Source organism: Ailuropoda melanoleuca, chromosome 4, assembly GCF_002007445.2.
Source record: "Ailuropoda melanoleuca isolate Jingjing chromosome 4, ASM200744v2, whole genome shotgun sequence".
Classification (NCBI taxonomy): domain Eukaryota; kingdom Metazoa; phylum Chordata; class Mammalia; order Carnivora; family Ursidae; genus Ailuropoda; species Ailuropoda melanoleuca.
Window position 1 is genome coordinate 39,860,099 of NC_048221.1, and position 19,226 is coordinate 39,879,324.

The window sequence follows — 19,226 nt, forward strand, 5'->3', positions numbered from 1 at the left end:
TATGGTGGGTGCAGAGCATCCTATCATATGTGTACAACATGTTTCTGCCGACTTTCTCTTAACAATGGAATCAAAATCACCTCCCACTGTCTGCTACCCCCAGCAGTGTAGCAATGGCCTTCCTAGCATCATTCTCCTGTCCATCTGGGAGACAGGCATGACTTTCTGGATCTAATGGTATTCACATGCTTGCTTAGACTCAGCACTGCCCTATGGATCTCCAATAAGTGGCAATTCCTCTCCCATCAGCACTGCGTGATGGTTCTAGATCCCTCAGTATCTCCAATATTGACACATTTTTTTTGGTGCTTATTCTTTTTATTGTTTTTGCTTTTCAATGAAATTAATACTTGCCACACAGTCTTGCCTGAAGTTTTAAGTTAACTGTTCAGGGTGAATAAGAAATGGATTTTTCTATTGAATTTACAAAACATTTAGATTTGTTAAGAAATAGTTTTTCATCTTTTTCTTAGTTATTTATTATTATACAGCATTTGGCGATAATACAGCTGTCTTAAGATTTCAAATCTGAGAAATACATCCCTGCCAGGAGTTGCACCTGCTGCTTGTTGGGGTGGTCGGTGTTTATCCCAGGCCTTATTACAACCCGTCTGATCTGTCTCATAACCCTCAGGCACCAGCCTTCTAGGAGTGCCCCAATAGTAGCATAACTTTTAAATTTGTGCCAAATTTATAGACTGAGCCATGGTATTTTTTTCTGTTCTGTCTTAATTTGCATTTTCCTTCTTTTGATTTATTTTCTCTGTGAAGGTGCCCTTGACATTAACAGAATAGCAGCCACAGAAAAAGAGGGCTAATAAATGAAAATAAATGAAAGGATTATATTCAATAAATTCCTTTTCTTCAAGTCCACAATGAAAAAATAAATAAATAATCATAGACTCAGTCTTTTTAAGATCAGATCCTAAGAGATGTGGGCTATTTGATTCAGACATTAAAAAACAGATAGAAAAACAGATGCATAATCTAAAAAGACAAATAAATTAATGAAATATTTAAATTTTCTACAACCAGCAACTAAGACTGTCATGTGCTTCCATTTTCATATGCTACGTACACTAACACAGGATACAGTTCATTCATTCTCATCCTACAAAGGGCCAACTTCCCTACCAGTCACAGTAGACAGAGTGCGGAGGGACCAAATACTCAGGAGCCCACAAAAACATGTTAATTTCTTTTTAAAAAATTTTTAAAAGGGAACTTTTAGGGCAAAGCACATATTTTAATATATTTTTAATTGTTTTTGGAGAAAGGGGCCCACAAAGGCAAATATACCTCAAGTCCATGAAAATCATTATGTGGCCTTGATTTTATAGGGCTGCCTAATTTTATTAATTTGAGTGGCTGTAGAGAGACACAGTTTTTTTTTTTTTTTTTTAAAGATTTTATTTATTTGACAGACAGAGAGACAGCCAGCGAGAGAGGGAACACAAGCAGGGAGAGTGGGAGAGGAAGAAGCAGGCTCCCAGCAGAGGAGCCTGATGTGGGGCTCGATCCCAGGACTCTGGGATCACGCCCTGAGCTGAAGGCAGACGCTTAACGACTGAGCCACCCAGGCGCCCCGAGACACAGTTTTTAGATTCACTTTTTGGACATCATTTTCTGATCAAAAAAGCAATTTATAACTATATATTTATTTTTATGAAGAATAGATCTAGGCTATAACCATGAATCATAGAGACAACACTCTCGGAATGTTTTGCAATGAAGCATGGTGTCTGATCATCTTAAAGGAATGGTTGATTTTGGCAGCAACAATACCAGAAGGCTGGGCAATTGATTCTTTGATGGAAAGAGGATTTTTTTTTTTTAGTCTATTATTTCATCATCAGTTTATATGTGCTACACGACTAACGATGTAGATACTGTCTTGAACATGCTAAAAAACAAGTTTGCACCTTGAAACCTTAAAGAAAGAGGACAGATAACTCTGTCTTCTTTTTCCTTCTTGGGCTATCACTATAAAAATACATGTAACGTAGGAGCTCTGTGTTATCCAATGTAAGACTAAGGTCTGTAAAAAGTAGACAGCACATACCATGATCAAGCATAGCGGCCACTAGGAATATACTAAACCCATTCTAAGTGTCATCTTGGGATACAGGTGAGGATGACGGAACATGTTTCAGTGCTCACTCTTTTACTTCTTTCTTCTCCCCTTTTCCACTCAATCTATGCAAATCTCAAGCCCCTTCCATTTCAAATGAAACCCTGTGTCCTCCTCCAGTTACTGTTCTTTCCTGAGCCTTCCTTCTTAAACCTCTTAAAATACTCAATGTCTCCACTTCTCCACTTCCTCTCCTCCCTCCTTATGTCACTTCTATCTGAATTTCTCCCCATTACTCCACTGATATTGTGCAAATGAAGTCCGATAAATAGGTTAAGAATTCCTCTATTTATAGACATTTAGATTATTCCCCACCTTTGGCCATAAAAACAAAACAAAAACAAAAAACTCTGTTGCTGTGAAGATGCTTGCAGATTTTGTCTGTGCACTCTTGAGGGGTATTTTTCTGAGATGAGTTCTTGAAAATGAAATTGATGGGACTAAAGAACAAAAGTTTTAATAGATACTGCCAAAGTATCTCCCAAAAGAGTTGAACTAATTTACATTCCCTTTAATAGCTCTCTCTGTCACAACTGGCTTCAGCTTATTCTTTCCTTTTGGGAAATCTCTACCCTATGAATCCTGAAATCTAGTGTAGATTAGCATAATTTGGGGAGCTGGTTAAAATGTAGATTCCTGGACCCTACCTTTGAGCAGAACCTTTAACAAGCTTCCTGGCTGATTCTGACTCACTAGATTGAAGTTTAGAGAAACTATTCTTGCCCCCTTGGCCTTCCTCCTATCTTTCTGTCCATCTCATGTAGTTCTTCTTCTTATCCTCAGCCCTTAAACAGTTGTGATCTCAGGACTTATCTCTTTTCACTCCACATAATGTCATTGAATGACATTATCCACTCACATAGTTTAAATTACTACTGAGATGCTGGTAAATCCCAAAGGAGTGTCTCCAACTCTGACCTCTCCCAAGGAAATCACACCACATATCCAATTGTCTCTGGGCTATATCCACATGGATGCCGCATAAATTTAAAGTGAATGGCGCTTGATGTATCACCTTTTCCCATGCATCTACTCTTTCTATATAATCTCAGCTGGTGGTGACCATCTTAAAGAAAGTCTGTGTCTGCTGCTTGTCATTCATATCCCACTTCCCATCTATCATCTGCTGCTGATTATGCCACATAACTATTTCTCCAGTTCTTTTGCTATCCTCTCTCCCTGGAATCATTGCCCTTATTCTTGCCATCATCATATCTCTCACTTACTCTTATAAGAGCTTTGTAACTGGTCTCCAGATCTCTCTCCATCTGTCTCTCTCCTTTTCATCTCTTCCTAGCAGAGCCAGAATGAGCCACCACAAAGACTCTGTGCCCAAGTTACTTTCTGCTCTAAAACCTCTCCAAATCTCTGCTGTAAAGCAAGCCATCCATGGGCTTCTTTGACCCTCCACTCTTTCCAGCTTTTCTCTCCCAGCTGTTCTCATCATGCACTTCCCTGCATCATAATACCAACCTGCTTCTATTTCCCTGACACAACATGCTATTTCATGACTCTATGCTTATGCCATTTCCTTTGTCTAGAGAGTCTGCCCCCTTTTTCTTTTATTTTGCTCAATTAATTTTTATCATAGTAGAAGACTAGGTTTGATCCATTTTAGGAAACAGTGTTTGAATTCAGCTCAGCTAAAATGTGTATTCTTTGTATAACATGACACACCCTCCCTCCTTCTCTTCCTTCCTTCCTTCTTTCCTTCCTTCCTTCCTCCCTCCCTCCCTCCCTCCCTCCTTCCCTTCCTTCCTTCCTCCCTCCCTCCCTCCTTCCCTTCCTTCCTTCCTTCCTTCCCCCCTCCTTTCCTTCCTTCCTTCCTTCCTTCCTTCCTTCCTTCCTTCCTTCCTTCCTTCCACAAATGCTAACAGAGTGATTTCTAGGCACGGGCATCCTAATAAGCATTGAGAACACAGTGGAGGATAAAATGGAGTAGCCCTTATTCTCACTGACACATCACAAGCCTTACTGTATTATAATAAAATGTGTTTTTTGTATCTGCCTCCTCAAATAGGTTGTAAGCTCCTTAAAGTTAATGACAATATCTTACAGTCATCTTTGTATCCTCATTCTTTAGAATAGGCCCTTAATTAAAATTTTGGCCAAAAATGGACAGTACCCACCGAAGGAGATGGTCATGACTTGCAAATTATCTAATACTTTTAACTGGTATTTGAGATGAGACTAAGGCCAGTTTTTAGAAAATTCTTTTAATCTGAGGTTGGAAAAAGTTATTTTCTATAAAACTGTCTTATAGATAAAAATTCTAATCAATTCTGGGAATCCAGAAACATCCAAATCTGAATGTCTTCAGAGCATGGGGAGAATTTCTACAATGGTAAAAAACTAGTTTTGAAAGGGATGTTTCACATCTTTCTCTTCCATGTAATTCAAGAGACACTTCGACTTAAAAATTTTTTTTTCTTGTAGAAAAGAGAGCATTTAATTAAAATTTAAATGAGATCTGTTGTCTCTATCTGCTTTATTACTTCATAAAATATGGCAGCTTATAAGAGATAGTCACAAACATGTCAGATGGAATGGAAAGGCCAAAAATGAGCTATATTTGAGTGTCAGCACCTCCCTGGGACCCAATGGCAAGCCTTCTTACTTTTGCATGGTTCATTTAGAGGCTTGAGACAGGTTTGTAAGGTCAGCACACAGGGTTATCAGAAATACCAGATACTTCCTCACTATGAAAGTGTTCAGCACGTTGTGAGAGATTATTTTGCAGACTTAGACTTCTGTAACATGAGATTTCAAGAATATGACTTTGGGCTCAGGAAAGCAGTATTTGGTCCTCTTCAGGTTTAATTTCTTTTAAAAGCATAGGTGTTCCCTAAAGCATAAGGTCCATGCAACATTTTAAAGGTGCCTGCATTGCATTTCCAAGAGATGGAAGAACATATATCATGCCCATGAATCAGAACACTGCCTCACATGTTTTTAGTGTGGGAGTGTACAGGAGTTCTCTAGATAGCAAGAGAGATGTAGCAGATGTTGGTACAAAGGAAAGAGCAAATGAGATGTGAATTACAGGGTGACGAGGCTTGTATGAATCTCATTTGTTTAACCATCTGAATGGTGCTCCAGGTATTAAATGAGCTAGATACTATTGAACGCAATTTTCTGAATAGCCAGGAAGGTGGTTTAATGAACTATGCCCACTTGAATGTCCTCGTATCATCTTGCCTTTTCAACCAGCCATAGCTTACTTAGTTTTTCTCCCCAAGTCTTTTAAAATAATTCTTTGGATGATTATGACCTTGTCATTCTATTTTCTAGGTAATATAACATCAGGAATTATTACATGATTAGTAATTTAATTAGCAGGTGTATTAGCAGAGATTCTTTTGCAAATTAAGAACTTACTCTTAATAACCACTCGACATCTAAGGAGCTGGCAGTTTGAGGTTGCAAATTTAATTGCTTTCCTTTCCCTTACCCACCCTGGCTACTAGCAGCTGCGATATCCCTGACTTTCTAAAATGTTACTTTTCTGAAAACAACTCTGAGGCTTCCACAATTCTTTCAATGGCTTAATGACTTGATCGTATTAGTGATGCAAAGGTATTGGCCCAGGAGAGCTTCTCTTTTTAAGCCTTCCTGTCACTTCTGAAACCAGGTGAAACCACTTATTCTGGAATAGACAGCAGAGACTATAATTTAGTTTGCCAAGAATAATGGATAGTTCTGTCTTTCATTTCTCATTCGCTGGATGTGATTCCCTGTTCACAGATGAGAATTTCAGTGGGCTGGTAGGATGAGTTCATTTTAAAGCTCACCCACAGATCTGCTATCTTTCACCTACTTTTGGGAAATAATTGGGTAGAGAATAACACTTAAAACATGTAATACTTTTGTGGTTGCAAAGTCAACAGTTCCAGGAAACTTTTCTGAATTGTAGACAATGTATTTTTTTTAAAAATGCTTTAATTAAAAGTAATTTGATTTATACCATCATGCCAGTGTAGTAAATAGAATTTTGTTTTTCCATTTTGTTAACAATGGCATCAGTTTAAGATTATATGAGCTTACTAGAACTGGTATGAGGAATAAAAATTCTGACTTAAAAAAAAAAAGATTAAACTAAAATATGGATGAATCCACATGTTTAAGTATGATATCCCAGGACTTAAAAACATCTTCTGTAAGTGTCTTATGCTTCTCATAACTGGAAATCAAGGAAAGACCAGTAAGATAAGGGAACTCTTTAAGGGAAGTTCAAGTTCAAGGGCCAAAAGAGGTGAAATGTGACTGATGATCCAATATCCAAGGTTCAAATAGACATCCAGTCAAAGAAACTAATAAAATAGGAAATTTGCTGGATGTATTCACGCAAATGTCAAGCACCAGTGGTGTGCTGGAGCCAGTTCATAGAGACTCTACCAAGGGGGAGATTATGCATATCTTTTCCCACGTATGTGTTCAGTGACACCTGTTAGTAACTGAAATTGGCCAAGGTGGAAGTATTTACACCACAAAAATTAGCAAAGACTATGGATCTATTTTTTTGTTTTAGTTTTACCAGTCACACCACTCCATTCTGAACATTGGCAAGTCAGTCTCATAAGGGATGGGACCTGGAAAAGAGTCAGTAGTTAATTAAGATTATTTTCTATAACTCTGGGGTTTCAGAGGCTTTCCTGTTTACTCTTGCTGCTTCTGTTCTCCTTCTGCTCAACTTTTTAGGGCTAGGTATGGCTTCCAAGTTCAAATGCTCCATAGAGACATAGAGTAAAACCAGAGTGTCTTGTGTCATCAGAGCACCTAATGTCAGTAAAGAAACAATGTTGGGTCTGTAATAGAATATTGAGTCTTTCCTAGTGATACTACTTACACCCTTACCCCCAGATGGTCTAATCTATACATACCAACCAGATGACCCTGTTTATGTGGTAGCCTGTACCATTCTCTGCTCAAATCTTCTAATAGATTCCGTCACATTCGAAACAGAATTAAAGTTCCGCCATATCTTAAAGGACCCAGGACCAGACTCCTTCCTCTTCCTGGATCTCAGTGTCCATCACTCTCCCTTCCCATATCCCTTTCTTCTAGCTGTACCTCCTCTTTTTCTCAGACTCACCAGGCATGCTGCTACTTCAGAGCCTTTATACTTTTTACTCCCTCTGTGGCAAATATGTACTAGAAGACGAAATGATGTTGATCACAGGGGAATGATTTCACCAGAACAGGTATCAACCAAGGTTAGTAGTCTTATGTTACATACACCCTGAATAGGAGGCACAAGCAATGTCTGGATAGTAAATGAGATTCGTAAAAAGATGGGATCAAAGAAAACTAAGATAAAATGGAGAAACGCTAAGGAGCAATAAAAACAATTACTTGGGTAGTTATGCTGCAACAAGACTTTCAAATAGCCACAGGGCAAATAAAAGCAAATTGGTCACTATTAATGAGCTTCCCTTTCTTTTAGTAATGCATGATACTGCAGAGAGAGTCAAACAATTGTGGGATAAATCAAGCATAAAATTAAAATATATAAGGTTGACAAGTGTCAAAGAATTCAAAAGTTAATAGACAAATATACTGCAATTTTCCCCTGATAAATAAGGAATCACACTTTTTCATAGATTACTATAGATCCTTAAGTAAATCAAGAAAAATATTTTTCCAAAATATGAGGTGGGGATGATTATTGCTGAGATATTTTATTAATACTTATAGTAAGCAACAGTAACCATTAACCATGTACCAATTATTAAAACACTAAATTATAGATAAATAGATCTCTATATGTATATGTTGAATATATGATAGTGACTTGATGAGAGGGTTGGTATGAAGAGTGCCATATTATTGATGAAGAAACCAAGGTAGAGAGTAGTTAAATAAAACCCAGCTGTAGTTTAATTAACTAATGACTTGAGTCCTTAGGACTTGTGCATAGGCAGTTTATAAACAAAGCCTACTCTCTTAACTACTCTACATGCTGATTTGTAAAAAGTTATTTCTTATGCACTTACATTTTCTTTAGCTTTTAAGGCCAAAGAGTCCCTTTGGTGAGAAATTCAAAAATAGCTCTGTTTCTGTTTCCTTAAGTGCTACATCCCAGTTACAAGCCCTCCTGCTCTCTGCCTGTCCGTGTCACCTTCCCCTTGTACCACGGAGCCCCCTAGCTCCAGGCGATTCCCATGTCAATCCATTGTGCCAGAGCAAAGTGCTCACCCTATCTCTTTCTTCTCAGATGATACAGATGGCCCGTCATTCCTGTGTGGTCTGTGTACCAGCGTCCATCTCAAAATGGTTTGTAACTGGCCCTTGACAAGGTAAATACAGACATTGAGAGTTAAAATTTTAGTAATTTTTATTACTATTTGACATAGTTATTTACATCTATTTAATTAAATAATGAATATTTCAGCCTCTATTTTGTATATTTTTTCCATCCTGTTTTTCTAGTAATTCTTTTTTTTTTTTTTTACATGCTATACAAGTATAGATATGTGATGGGTTAGAAAACACGAAGTGGGTTTCACCAGAGATTAGTTTAGCAACCCTTCTTTACTGTAAGGTGACCAACCATCCTGCCTTCCTGAGACCAAGGGTGTTCCCAGAACTTGGGGCTTACACTTTTAAAACTGGGAATGTCCCTAGCAAACCTGGACATGTTGGTCAACGGACTCTACAGTTCCCAGTCCATATTCCAAATTCTTCTCTTTGTCTTTCACAGTCTTTTTAAAAACCTGATCTCACTGTACCAGCCATTCTTGCTTTTTCCTTTCCTCTAACACATACCATTTTATTTTCCAAAATTAAGAATTGTACATGAAAAGGTTCATGAAGGAAGGATATGATTCATACTGAATGCCAACTCTGATCACATTCTGTTACTATCCAGAGTACTGTGCTGATGCCTTGTCTGAGCAGGAAAGGCACTACAGTGCACTGGAAGGACCATGGGGCACAGGTGTAGTGGGAGGGAGCACAGGGCACCCTCTACCACTCTTCCAGGTCTGCCCAGTGAAAATAATTCTCCTCTTTAATCCTATTTACTCGTTGTAATGGTTAATTTTATGTGTCAACTCGACTGGCCACAGGGCACCCAGATAATTAGAAGCATTATTCTGGATATGTCTGTGAGGGAGGGTTTTTGGGTGAGATTAATATTTGAGTCAGTGGACTAAGAAAAGCAGATTGCTCTCCCCATTGTAGGTGGGCCTCCTATAATCCATCGGAGGCCTGAATAGAACAAAGAGAAGTAAGAGACAATTAGCTCTCTCGGCTATCATTTTTGAGCTGGAACATGGATCTTCTCCTGCACTGGGATCGGAATTTACCATTAGCTGAACCATCAGCAGTCCTAGTTCTCAGGCTTTTTGGACTCTGGCAATAATTACACCACTGGCTTTCCTGGGTCTTCTATTTGCAGGTGGCAGAGTGTGGGACTTCCCAGCCTCCATAATCATGTAAATTCCTCATAACAAAATAAATAGATGGATGATTATAAACATAGACACTGATGGGGATATAGCCCATCGGTTCAGCTTCTCTGGAGAACTCTAATACACTCCTCTATAAAGTAGTCTGGGTATCAAAAGGCTGTTGGGTAGATTATAGGAGAAGCAAGTTAACAAAGCACGTGAATAATAAGAACATGTTACTCTGTATAATTAAACTAGTCACTTTCAAGAGAGAGCAATGATATTGGCCACAGATCCAAGGGCATGTAGAGGTGAGAAGAGATTGCAGATTGTCTTTCTTGATCTAATTTGGCAAAAATATACGTTGATCACTGTCTGAAAATTCTCCAATTTATGATTCTGAATTAGGTCCATATTAATTCTCAGTGTCAAAAATCAAAATTGTTGAAAGTAGCAGACAATGTGCAATGCTGTCCTCCTTTACTGCATGTATTGTATTATAGTGCATTGTACTGAATATGCAATGCTGATAAACATCTTTTCATAGAAATGAACAAATGAGACATCTTGTTTCATTGTTGTTCTACAACAATATTGCTTACTTTTTTGCACACCAGATGTTACATTTTCTTTTCAGGATTTTGTATTTAATTGACTTAGTAGATCTTGAGTTTAAGTTTGTTGTTAAATTGAATACACTCTAATTTACAATAGAATATTTGCCAACACTATGTAAATATTTTTGGAAGCGGAAAAATTACTTTACTCAAACTGTGAAACTTTGCACCGTATATAAATCTCACTTTCAAAACCAAACTTTCACATAAGGCTTTATGCCTTGATTTTTGTCTTCTTGTTTTGTGTCAGCATTTCTGGTAGGTCGTTAGGACAGTAGCTGCGGTTGTCACCAGGCTAGTCAAGTGTGAGTCTTACATGTGGCACTTTCTACCAGCGGATGTAAAATCCTGTAAGAAGCTGAAGGTCAGTTTTGCCGTCTGTTCATTTTTAAGTGTAGGAAAATACAAGCATTCCTTTATAAACAATGCTTGTGTTCTTTGGAAATTAAATATTGATAGGCTGGCGATTGATAGTACTAGCTTAGGTTGGGTGTATCTGAGCTTAAACAATTTCAGTGCTTAATATTATCAATTATAATATTCATTTTTGGTAATGAAACTTGTGTAGGATTCTGGCCAGTTTGCTTAAACTACATATTTTTGTCCAAGTCAACACTGAACTGGGTCATTTCCATTGAATTCCGCCAGCTTTCAGTGAGAGCATTGTGGCAGGTGGACCTGGATTTAAATCTTAACTTGTGCCACTGTGTGATTCAGGGTTTATTGTTTACTTTTCAAGTTCTCATTTTTAACAGCTGTAAAATGGGAAACTATCATCTATAGCTCAGGAATTTTGTAAGGCTTAAATAAGAGAATTATTCCTTTATTTACTCAGTAAATGCTTAAGTGTCTAAAAATTCAATGCAGTGTTCTAGATGCTGAGGGTACAGCAGTGGGGAGCAATCTCACTCCAAGCATAAAAGGTGCTACGTAGTGCTTAGCGCACAGTGGGTCATCAGTGTCGGCTTTCTTCCCTTTAAAATCCAGATCATTGCATATCATATACTCGTATGTACACCAGATTACATACAATGCCTTATATCATTAGCTTTCCTTTCTTTTTTTTTTAATTTTTTTTATTATGTTATGTTAGTCACCATACAGTACATCCCTGGTTTCTGATGTAAAGTTCGATGATTCAATAGTTCCGTATAACACCCAGTGCACCATGCAATACGTGCCCTCCTTACTACCCATCACCAGTCTTTCCCATTCCCCCGCCCCCTCCCCTCTGAAGCCCTCAGTTTGTTTCTCAGAGTCCTTAGTCTCTCATGCTTCATCCCCCCTTCTGATTACCCCCCTTTCTTTATCCCTTTCTTCCCCTACCGATCTTCCTAGTACTTATGTTCCATAGATGAGAGAAACCATATGATAATTGTCTTTTTCTGCTTGAATTATTTCACTTAGCATTATCTCCTCCAGTGCCGTCCATGTTGCAGCAAATGTTGAGAATTCATTCTTTCTGATAGCTGAGTAATATTCCATTGTATATATGGACCACAACTCCATAATCCAGTCATCTGTTGAAGGGCATCTCGGCTCCTTCCACGATTTAGCTATTGTGGACAATGCTGCTATGAACACTGGGGTGCATATGGCCCTTCTCTTCACTATGTCTGTATCTTTGGTGTAAATACCCAGTAGTGCAATGGCTGGGTCATAGGGTAGCTCAATTTTTAACTTTTTAAGGGACCTCCACACTGTTTTCCAGAGTGGCTGTACCAACTTGCATTCCCACCAACAATGTAGGAGGGATCCTCTTTCTCCACATCCTCTCTAACAATTGTTGTTTCTTGCCTTGTCAATTTTTGCCATTCTAACTGGCATAAGGTGGTATCTCAGTGTGGTTTTGCTTTCTAACTATTTATGTCCCACATATCCAGCTAGGCTATTTGAGGGCAGGGAGTGTATTTTAACAGTTCTTTCTATTTTGTGTAATACCTGGCAGTACGAGGCACATGGGGCAGATGGAGGGGAGAGGAGGTTTGGAGAGCAATAACATCAGTCTAGCTCTTGATTTCAAAGGCATGCTCTTTGATGACCTGATTCGGTTCTCATGTTCCATGAAAGTATGTTTACTGAAACAGAATTGCTATTTTGAGGCATGACAAGTAAAGCAATGTCCTCTGTGTCACTGGTATTTCTTTGCATACTCTAGCATCTTAATTAATCAAATTAATGTTTGATGTCATAAAAAAATTGAAAGACTTTAGCAACACAACTATTTTTAAATGTCAGTCTCCTGTTTCTCAACATATTTCATCACCACAGGATTTCTTTGCTAAGCATTTAATTATAAAATTATTATCCCTTGGATAAGAACTGGAGTAAGCATATTTTACAATTTTCCTCCCACCCTTTCGTATTTACACATGCATGCATACACACACACACATACCCACACCTACATACACGAGTACCTTCCCTGGTTTCTATAACTGAGCACTTATTCTTACTCTATTTTAGTCCCAGAGAAATACTAATGATGTTGGCTCAATATTGTGTGAGCTTTTGTTTTCAATTTTTTTTTTAATAGGGCATAAGGATTTTCAATATCTTAAGACTGAATCAGCATTTGGGTAGATATATAAGAATGTCTTCAAGAATGTATGTAACAGGGGTGCCTGGGGGGCTTAGTTGGTTAAGCCAGGGTCCTGAGATCGAACCCTGAATAGTGCTCCCTGCAGCCTGCTTCTCTCTCTGGCTGCAGCTCCCCCTGCTTGTGTGCTCTCTTTCTGACAAATAAATAAATAAAATATTAAAAAAAAAAAAAAGAATGAATGTAACTAATCTCATAAATGCAAAATAATTAATCCTCTATTTCTAAATGTCCTAAAATAAGTTCAGGAGAAAATAAATATCATTTGAAGGAGAGGATACATAGAGTCTTCAAAAAAAAGGTACTTTTACTTAAAAATGTGACATTCACTTAATTTAAACTTTACCCATTGTGGCTATAGAAATCTAACTCCCCATAATGAAAAAAGTATGAGACATAGGGATTTTATTCATTTCTATAGGTTGACATGGATACTCTTTTTTTTATTTAACAATTAAAGTTTTAGAGAGAGGAAAACATGGTTCAATTATAGGATGAGAATATAGAATTACAAAACCTACATAATCATACCGAAAATTATTCTCTTTGAACTAACAGATCTTTGGATTTTTCTTTGCTAAATCACCACAAGAAACTACTTAAATTTTATGTAGTTACAAATTGGGTCTTGTAAAGCCACACTTGTTCCTGGATGGTGTTCTTCTATTGTTGATTGACACTTTTAGCTGCCAACAAGACGATGACACTTGGAACTTGATTTATGACACTTGGAACTTGATTTATCATCAAACTCCTTGCCATTTCACCCCATCAGTTTTTTATTCAAGTCACTCTTACTGCTTAAACTGCAGAAGTTATTTCTGAATCTTTACTTTCTTTCCCTATCACACCCCATTGCCCAATCCTATTGGAATTCATGGTCTTTTCCTTGCCATCATCTGATCGAAACCATGTTACCCAATGCCTGTGTAACAGCAAAATCTTGTTGTTGGTTTCATTGGTTTATACCTTTTTGTTTAAACCTATTCACTAGCTTATACCCTCTGTTTATACTCTTACTGGTGCATACCTTTTATTCCAATCCATTCTACACACTGTCACAAAGACCAAGCTTCCTAAACAACACTGTGGACATGTCTTCATCTTCCCAATCCTTCCTTAACCGCATAAGAGCATAGAGACCCTCTACAACAGCTCCAACATTCTGCTAAGACCTTCTAATATCTCACTGCCTTGAATATACTGAAAACAATAAGCATTACCCCTTTTATCAAAAAAAGTCATTTTACTGACACATAATATACATTCAGAGAAGGGTACATAATTATACAGCTTGATGAATTTTCCCATAGCAAACACATCTGGGTAACCTGTGCCCATAGTGCATGAGCACTTTTAACCAGCATAACTATTCTATGTGATGTTGGAATCTGTCTAAGGGAGGTCAGTTATAAATGGATGAGCTTGAATTTAAACTAATCCATCAAAATCCAGAGTTCTTTACGACATCTGTAACTATTATCTACAGTTGGTCCAGAAGAAACCATATAATCATTGTCCACCAAATACACATTATACTTTTTTGTTGCCTCCACTTTTATGTGATTTTTGTAACTCCAAAATGTTGGCTTTTCTTCTTTCTCCTTCCTTAATTCTCTCTCCTATCTCCTCCTTCTCTTTTAATAATCAGATTAAATCTAACTCTCCAATGCTGAGCATATTGTGGCAGCATGGGGATAACAAACAGAATTCAGGCTTCAGAGCCAAATATTTCTGTGTTCAAATTTCACCTGGGCCATTTAGTAGTATATATTAAAGGTCTTTTCACATCATCCTCATGTGAAATGTAGATTTAAAATTAACCACATCTTAGGGTTTTTTCTAAACTGAAAACATCACATGTGAAATGCCTAGCACAATGACTGGCAGGTGGTAGACACTCATTAAGAAGTAATTTTTACACTTAATAAGCCTTCAACATCTTTCTCTTCTTCCAGTAGCTCTGTTAGTCTCCGCTCTATATCTGACTCTTAGTTATGCACAGCATGGTGGACTTCCTTTATATTTGTCCTAGATTATTACTGACTCCTTTTCTTCTAATTCCATTTCATTTGTATGTATTTCTTGTGTTTCCAAATAGGGAGTAAGCTGCTTGCAAGTAGGGACAGCATTTTATGTTTATGTGTATTCTTCACTAAAGACATATTCTGTAGCAACCCTATATGCATAAACATCCCTGCTCCTGGCAAACCAGTGGATGAGAAGGTCCTACATGACAGAAAAAAATGATATCTAGGGTGCCTGGGTGGCTCAGTCAGTTAAAGCGGCTGTCTTCAGCTCAGGTCATGATCTCTAGGTCCTGGGATGGAGCTCCACATCAGGTTCCCTGCTCAGCAGGGAGTCTGCTTCTCTCCTTCTGCCCCTCCCCACCCTCATGCATTCTCTCTCTCTCAAATAAATAAATAAATAAATAAATAAATAAAATATTTAAAAAAATTATATCTAAAAGCAATCTGCACTAAATTTAATATTTTTCCATAAAATTATTTCCCCAGTTGCACTGATATATTTATAAGGAGGAAAACAGCTGACATAAATTGTGCTTCTTAGTTTAATTTAATTATCTGTGGCATCATAGTTCTGGGGGGGGAAGTATAATACGATTCTAGCTCACTAATTCCATTAAAAGAAAGAAGAATTCAGCTTTCTGTGAAATAAAACTTCTGCTTTGAAAAATCCACAGGACTCATTGTTGTTGTCTTAAAATTAATAATCTAACCCCTTGGCTATAAGAAGTAGTTATTGTGCAGGTGTAAAAAGAAACAAAGGCAGCCATGTAGAGAAGAAGTAACTGCATTCTTGGAATACAAAGTAATTAGCCTGGAAATGTAAGAAATGGAGAGGGAAATGAATGAGAATCTTAACAAAGCACCAATATACCAATGCTTGCCAATGATCCTGCCCTGTCGGGCAGGTAGTTGATGTTATAATTTGAGATGAAATTTGAGATTTTTAAAGGGGGAGTACTTTGAAATCTGTTAGTGTCATAAAGTTGGGGCTTCTAGAAGCTGTCTCAGTGTTTACTGCTGATATTTTACATGGCGGAAAAAAAATATTAAATTATACATGTTGGAAATATCACGCACTACTTCCAAGGAGGAATTATTCTTGTTTACTTGGTCAGCTCCTGAGCATTCCTGAATGGACAAAGTCCATGAAAGGGGAAATGAAAACAGAGAGGGAGTTAGCAAGCATAAGTAGGTCTACGTGATAAAGAGCTTATTCTAGAGAGAATTCTTAGTCTAGAGCTTCTCTCAAGAGAAAAGAGAAGAGGCAGTAGGGGAGACTAAGAGGGAAATTTGGGGGAATATAGAATAAAATAAGGGAGATACTTTCTTATTTTATTTTTAAAGATTTTATTTATTTACACGAGAGAGAGAGAGAGAGAGAAAGTGACAGAGAGCATAAGCTGGGAGGAGAGGGAGAAGCAGTCTCCCTGCTGAGCAGGGAGCCCGACACAGGGCTCAATGCCTGATGTGGGTTCGATCCCAGGACCCTGGAATCATGACCGGAGCCCAAGGCAGACACTTAACCAACTAAGCCACCCAGGTGCCCCCAGAAGAGATCTGCTTACTGGAGTTTGAGAAATTATAAAAACAAGAGAGATGAGAAACATGAAACATTAATTGCTAAAAGACATGAATATATTCCTCCCTTTGCCACCTTTATGAGAGGTAAATGTACCAGGCAATGATCAGTGCCAGTTTCATTAGCTGAGAGTCACACTCTACTTCAGAAACGTTGAGAAACAAAAGAATGCGCTCCTTCTCTCAACATCCCCTAACTGCTTCTTAAGAGCTGCGCCTTAGGTATCTCTTTTGGGGTAAGTTAATATAATAGTGGCAGCAGCCACAATAGCTATTAATATATATTAAGCACTTACTATGTGTCAGTGAGAAATGAATCAGAGTTAGTCCCTGAATTATTTCATTTTAACCTCAGACAAATATTTTACAGTAAGTGTTGTTATTATCATCCCCAAAAGACAAATCAGGAAACCGGAAATAGTAGCAGCTAAGTAATTTTCTAATAGCACCTGCACTAATTTAGTGGTAAGACCACCCCAGACTCCAAATCCAGAGTGTTAACTACTATAACATCCTATAAAACAAAACAAAACAAAGCCAAAAAACTGTGAGATACATTTACTGAATGATTTTTCAGTGCATCAGAACGTACACTTGATACTGTGTATGTTTTATCTTTTTTAGTTTTTTTCAGGAAAAAATTAATTAATGTTCCCTGAAGCATTCTCAATCATTAATGCCATTCAATGCATAATTTCTGATGTTTTGAGTAAGTGTTCATCAAAATCTAAACTCTTTCCTGACATGAATGCTACTAATTCAAAGTAAATAGAGCACTAAGTAAAACAAAAACAAAGCACAGGAGTCCCATTTCTGGGAAGATTGAGTGGATGTGTTTTCATCACCAAGTACAACTCAAAACCCTGGAAATCATGTATAAAGGAAGCATAAGAAGAATGAAAGTTGCTTAGGCAAGTAGAACCTTAGGAACAACAGGGTGATGAGTTCCCTAGGTTTTCTGTATATACCACATAGGCTATCACAATGCCAAAGGGCACAGGCAAAAAGCCCCAACCAAAGCCTGATCTGTATAGACAAAGGGCCAGGGAAGAGCTGCCCAGTAAGACAGAAAACTTTTAGACAGTAACAGTCTATTCTGAACCTTCACAGAAAGAACTGTGCAGGCACCTTCACCTATGCCAGCAACGGTTAAGTGGGAGCTTCAGTTTTCACCCTTTCTGGACTGTAGTGTGGTACTCTAAACCTCTCCCCCACCTGGTGTCCAGGAAGGCTGAGTAGGGAATTAGGACTTTTATCCCTATGGGACAGTAAGAAAGCCACCATCCCCCTAGCTGCAATGTTGATGAAGACCACATGAAAAGTTTGTACTCTCAGATCTACCTGCCAATAAGGATGCTACAGTCCTATTCTCCATTAGGGTGATGTCAGAAGATGCCTGGTGGAAAGTCAGAAATTTACCAACTCTTAGTGGTGGTAATAAGGTCCCTGCCCCAACTCGTAATGTCAGTGAAAGACACATGGGAGTAGTAATGGTACACTATTACCCTTTCCAGCAATGGAACTATCATATCAGTGGAGGTTATTTGTGGCCTAGTATTCCCACACTCATCTAGCAATAAGGAGCCCACCACCTGCTCTGGGTATTAATGGAGACTGAGAGGAGAATGGAGACTTCTACTTCCACTTGACGATAACAAAACAGTAAACATCCTTTCCTGACATAGCAGTGTGAAAGGATGCCATCCAAAACATAAAAGTTAAATAAGATTCAGGCTTACATAATACCCAAAAAGTCCAAGTATAATCTAAAAGCATGCATCATACAAAGAACCAGGAAGATCCCAAACTAAATGGAAAATGACAATCAATGGATGCCAACCCCATGATGACAGAGATGTTATAACTACATGACAAATGTTTGAAGGCAGCCATCATAAAAATGTTTCAATAAGCTATCAAGTACACATTTAAGACAAATGAAAAAATAGAAAGTCAGGAGACAGAATGTTTCTGTAGGAGATATAAAGAAAATCAAATGAAAATTTTGGAACTGAAAAAATACAACAATGGAAAAAAAGTAAAACTCAAGCAATGACCTTATCAACAAAATGGAGGAAACAAGACAGAACAAAGAATCAGAAAATTTGAAGACACAGCAATAGGAACAAACCTGGACAACAGAGAGAAAATAAGTAAATTTTTAAAAAATGGACAAGTCTCTAGAACCTGTTGACTAGAACACAAGATCTAACAATACTCTCATGGGAATTCCTAAAAGGGAGAAGAAAGAAAGCATCACTAAAAAAGTACTGGAAGAAGTAATGACTGAAATGTTTAAGGAAGAATTAACACTAATTATAAACAACCTCTTCCAGAAAATACAAGGGAAGGAAATACATCCCAGTTTATTTCTTGACACTAATATTACCCAGATATAAAAATCAGACAATAGCCCAATAAAGGAAAATGACATGTCAATATTCCTTATGAATATAGACAAAAATAATTATTTAAAAATTTAAGAAATAGAGTCCAACAATATATACAGAGGATTACACAGCATGACCAACTGATATTTATTCCCAGAATGCAAGATTAGCACAAAATTAGAGAAACAATCAGTATAATCCACCATATTAACAAGCTAAAGAAGAAAAATTGTAGACTCTTATGAATCTTTACAGAAAAATTATTTGATATAATTCAATATGCATTTATGATAAAAACTCTTAGAAAAACAGGAATAGAGGGAAATTACCTCAAATTAATAAAGAACATCTTCAGAACCCTTGAGCTAACATATATAATGGTAAAAGACTAAATTCTTTCTCCCTGAGATTGGAAATAAGACAATAATGCATGCTTTCATCACCCCTATGCAACACGGTGCTAAAAGTTATAGCCAATGCAATAGGACAA